Source organism: Urocampus carinirostris, chromosome 14, assembly GCF_059441175.1.
Source record: "Urocampus carinirostris isolate Australia breed hairy pipefish chromosome 14, RoL_Ucar_1.0, whole genome shotgun sequence".
Taxonomy (NCBI): Eukaryota; Metazoa; Chordata; class Actinopteri; order Syngnathiformes; family Syngnathidae; genus Urocampus; species Urocampus carinirostris.
This window is the reverse complement of record NC_142362.1, coordinates 14,787,027-14,792,619: the sequence shown is the minus strand read 5'-3', so window position 1 is coordinate 14,792,619 and position 5,593 is coordinate 14,787,027. Positions and strand designations below refer to the sequence as shown.

Below are 5,593 nucleotides of genomic sequence, written 5' to 3'. Positions count from 1 at the left end.
CCCGAGACCTGTGGTGATATGTTAGGACTTAAAATTTGTTGAATATTACATCTTCTTGTGGTTCTTTCTATAAACCTGTAGTGATCTATCTCAAATTCTTTCTTTGAAATACATTTGTTTTAAATCATTCCAGATGGTTTAATACTCATTATATATTTCAAATTGAGACAAAAATTCCTGATAAAACCAGATCTATGCAAGACTTCTAAACGATCTACATCGGGTTTGAGCGAATTTTCTTTTGTTTCAATACTGTCTGTTGTGGATCTGGCCCATTGGATTTCAACTTTCTGATACTAGAGGCACATATTTTAGCATTTTAGCTTATCAAGAAGGACAAAGGGACATATTTAGGAAAACTATGTTCTAAAATGGGCTCTCTGTACGATCTTCAACATTCAAATGTATTATGAATTTTTCAAATGTATTTTTTCCCTTTTTTAAAAAACGTAATTTATTTGTATTGTTTTTTTTTTTTTAATTATTTTATTTTTAAAAATACAATAAATTCATTTATACATACATACTAGAAAAATAAACAAACAAATAAAGTCTGCTCCTTTTTGCTGAAAAAATGCCAAGTCAACAAAACCAAAAATGCAGAGTCAACTTTTTATGGGCATTTTTCACATCTGAGGTAAAAAACCTCCCTGTGTAAGGTAGTGGTCATGCGTCAACTTCTTCCCTTTTCCTTTCAATGTGCACGTAGTCACGGTGGCCGAGAGGTTAAGGCGTTGGACTCGAAATCCAATGGGATTTTCCCTCACAGGTTCGAATCCTGTCCGTGACGTGTTTTGCTCTGTGAAATCTGTCTTAATTCTCACCATGGATATCATAAGATATTCCAATAAACTCTTATGATACCATACTCATTAAAAGCTCACAGATCTCTCCACCACCAGGGTCATAGGAGCACCACTTCCTTGGGTGTGTGTCTTGGGAAAGCTGTTGGCACCCATTCCTTTTTGAGACTGTTTTTTGGGATACGGGTTTGCTCCCCAAACATGAAAGATTAAATTGGTTTCCAAGGTTACCAGTGTCCGGAAATTCCTTCTAATCTGACTCTGATACAACATCTTCATCATCTGGTCGCTGTTGTTTTTCATCCAGCATAATTCTGCTTGTCAGAGATGAGCCGGACCTCGGTATTGATGGGCAGCGGCGTGTGTGTGAAAATACTGATCACGGCCTGTTCTAAATTCCATCAGGAAGTTAAAAATCAGCATTTTAAAAAAATGATTTTGAATAAAACGATTCATGCTATTTAAATACTTACTGAGTTGAAAACGTTTTTTTTTTTATTGCTTTAAAAGACCGATATTCAGATAAACACCCTCTAAATTTCTATCCTTCAGACGACATTTTTTTAGGTTTACTGTATGAACTTAATTCTTTTACACAGTTTTTGAAATATATATATTTTATATATATATATATATATATATATATATATATATATATATATATATATATATATATATATATATATATATATATATATATATATATAAAATATATATATTTTATATATATATATATATATATATATATATATATATATATATATATATATATATATATATATATATATATATATATATATATATTGTTATAAATGGAATTAATTACATGGAATTACATGACATTATTTTATTTTGTTTATTTTGTTCTCACCATAACACTCTATTCCTCTTTGAAAATACACGACTCTTTCAATCCTCACATAATATTATCTTAAGTTCTAAAACTCTGATATAATGTCTTATTAGTTCAATCACGCATGCATCCTTGTGTTTACCATTTGAAGCTTTCTGGAGCATCTCTTAGCAACAGAGGGTCTGAAAGGCCATATATTCACAGTCAGCGGGCTTTCTCCCTGGAGTAACGCGGCATGCTAGGGCCGAGGCACTGGTTTCTATGGCAACCACACTCACAATGTTTTAAAAAAGTGGTAGTTTGAATTTGAAAACAAGCAGCCAGTGATTGTATCTGATCGGATGCTGTTCAAACATCAGTAAAAACTCTTGACCTTCTGACTTTGGTTTGGGTGAATTGTTTTGCGAGTGAAAAACGATTCAAGCATTCATGCAGCCTGACGTTAAATCAAAATGGAACTGGTTATATCTGAGAATTCAGGGCTCACGGATCCCCTTAACCAGTAGGGTCATAAGGGCACCACTTGCTGTGGTGTGTCTTGGGCAAGTACAACCTTGCAGCGCCTATATCTCTCCAGGGGTTTTCTCCCCCACATGAAACAGATTGTACTGGTTTCCACGATTACGTATCATGAGAAGCCTCCTGATCCACCTTAGATACAGCACTTTCACCATCTGGTCGTTGTCGTTTTTCCTCGACAATGACCTAAATCACTGGGGGCAAATTATTTTTCAAAATTTTTAGCACTCCTCTTCAGGATCAGAAGTGGAAACAGAATCACCTTTATGATGACAAAATAAGGGTTGCACTTCAGTTAGCAAAGTCTGCAGTATAGGAAAAGATAATAAATCGGAAGATATAAAGTATTTGCCTCTTATATAAGTATATATTTACTTCCAAAATTAAAACTATACGCAACCGGAATATTGCTCTTAAACCTGGATATTGCACTTGAAACTGGGGTATTGCTCTGAAAACCGGGGTATTGCACTTAGAACCGGGACATTGCACTTTCACACTGGTTTTCAAGACTGCTGATAGCTTTGGGGAAGATGTGATCCCTCGGTTTGCTCACTCGGGCCTTGTGGAATCACAACTGTCAGATATGTTTTGAGCTGCTGAAATAGCGAAAACTGGCAATTTCCTTCAGACTGGGCAGGTGGCAACCGGTAATCTTTGGGGTCGTGTTTATAATCCTTTCTAGGGCTATGCTGTCCGCTGCAGAGCATCCTGCATACCACACCGTGATGCAGTATGTTAGGAGGCTCTCTGGTGGCACTGTAGAGTTTCACCAGCAGCTTCTCCTTCAACTTGTTCCTTCTGAGCAGTCTCTGGAAGTGGAGTCGCTGCTGGGTCTTCTCTATCACCACTGACCAGGAGAAGTCCTCGGAAAACTGCACGCACAGGAATCAGATGTCAACGCTGTCCCTACTGATGTGGAGCAGGGCCGGTTTTTCTCTGCCCTTCCTGAAGTCCAGCATTATTTCTTTTGTTTTTGTGGTGTTCAGTGGGAGGTTGTTCACTAAACACCACGCCATTAGCCTTTTGACCATAACCCCGTAGTCCAGCGTTCCGCAATTATTTTCTGTCACGGCCCCCTCGGAAGAAGAAATCCTCTCGCTTTTTTTAAGTGATCACTTAATAGTAGTGCTGAGAAAACTAAGATTACTCGATATTGATGGTAACACAGCACCTCCGTCTATGCCAAATCTACGCCTTTCGGCACATTTTCGCATTATTAGGTTGTAATGTCTTTACGTGACAGCTTAATCTATTTGGCTTTGTGCTGTCCGCTGCCAACAGTTTTAACATACCAAGAACACCGGTCTTTACTCGTCTACCGCCAAGGTCGCGGGGAGGAGTCTTTCGTTTGTATTTCTTTGCATCCGTGGTAAAAGTTTTTTTCAAAGGGTCACTTGAGGGCCTGCTATACTTTGTGTCTACACTTCATACGCAATGCAATACTTGTGCTTAATGCATTGTGTGGAGTCTAGATGTAAACAAAACACTCTGCCACTGAGAATGCCACTGCCTTCTAGTGTTGTGGAGGTGCAATTGCACTTTATTCTGGGAAAGTAAAACAAATACAAAAAGTTCCCCAAAGTGAAACACGCCTTTTTTCATTTTTTTATTTTCATTTTTTTTCATTGCGTTTCACTTAGGGTAAAGGAATAAAAATAGGAAGAATAAATAAGAAAAAGAGGCAAAAAAGGAAAACTGAAATAAATAGAAAAGTTGTGGAAAAGATAGCAAAAAAGGGAAAATGGAGGAAAAAAGAAAAAAGGAAACAAAGAGAAAATTAAGAGAAAATAGACAAAAGTTTTTTTTTCTTGCTTTCTTTTTTCTTTAAAATTGTATCTTCTATGCCTTTTTCACTTTTCGTTCCCTTTTTTCCTTGAGTTTTACTTTGTCTCTTATTTCTTTTTTTTCCATTTTTGTCTTTTCTTTTATTTCTTTTTTTCTTTTCTTTTTTTCTCCCACTTTCTCTTTTGTTTTCATTTTCATATTCTCGTCACAATAAACTGGCTAGGAAAGCGAGCTGTGTTGTGGGCAAAGAGCTGGACAGCCTAACAACAGTAGCTGAGAGACGAGCACTGAAAAAGCTGAGGTCAATCATGGACAATCCATCGCATCCACTACACAGCATTATCTCCAGACAGAAGAGCAGTTTCTGCGACAGACTGCTGTCACTGTCTTGTACTACGGACAGACTGAAGAGATCTTTTCTTCCTCATGCCATGAGGCTCTTTAACTCTACCCGGCAGAGTAAAAGCCCACAGTAAACCACACAACCTACATTGCATATTACCGAATCTTATTGCAATATGTATTCTGTGTAGCACTATTTAGTTATAACACGCTACAGTGGGCATTTGCACGTCACACTGGGTATTTGTATATTGTATTCTTTTTGCTTTATTATTGTATTGTTCTCAGCTCAGGGATGCTGCTGGAAATGTGAATTTCCCTTCGGGGATGAATAAAGTATCTATCTATCTATCTATCTATCTATCTATCTATCTATCTATCTATCTATCTATCTATCTATCTATCTATCTATCTATCTATCTATCTATCTATCTATCTATCTATCTATCTATCTATCTATCTATCTATCTATCTATCTATCTATCTATCTATCTATCTATCTATCTATCTATCTATCTATCTATCTTTTCCTATTTCTCCTCTTTTCAAAAGGATTAAGATCCATTTTGTCTACTTTGCGTGGTTTTTTTTTGTGAGAAAATGATGCACACTGTCCCTTTAACTTTCTTACTAAGGCAGGGGCCTCAAAATACTACACTGGAGGTTGCCAGTTTAGGACCCGTGCTTTAATAAAATAACTAATGACCACAATGGACCTTGCAAAAAAAGCTAATCCTCCACAGTGAATCAGAATTCCGACCTTTTTCTTGTTTATCCTGTTTTAGTCTCATGATCTTTTTCAGTGCAAATACTGCACTCTTTTGGCAGACTAGCGTAGTGCATTTGATTTATAGACAAGCAAAATAAAAACAGATGTCCTTAACTCCACACATTAAAGTAACAACATAGAACACATAAAAAGTGTCAAATAACCTGCAAAAAAACCCTGGCAGCTACTCATAAAAATATGCGGTGTAATAAAAACACTCTTTTCGAACTTCATCAGAAATATAGAAAGTGAAATATACTTGTTCAATGAAATCCACATTATTTGAATAAAAGTGTCAGGATTTGTTGCTTTGACATACATTGGGGATCAGTGGTCTACAACGTGGACCCCCCTAAGAACTGTTGAGGTGCCCGTAAACCTGTTCCGAAAATAGCTCACGAATGCTTTTTTTATTGCTTGACTGAGTCTATTTAACCCCGACTCCCTCAATGAACCTGCTAATAAAATTCCAGTTCATGGGCTTCATGGACAAAACAATCAAGTATGGAGAATTATTTT

General features: G+C 36.6%; 1 non-coding gene across 1 annotated transcript; it reads left to right on the top strand.

The window, feature by feature from the left end:
* The first annotated feature begins 708 nt into the window (after positions 1 to 708).
* Positions 709 to 790, top strand: trnas-cga (transfer RNA serine (anticodon CGA)). Its single transcript has one exon. It is a non-coding gene; the product is annotated as a tRNA-Ser (tRNA).
* Positions 791 to 5,593: the final 4,803 nt, after the last annotated feature.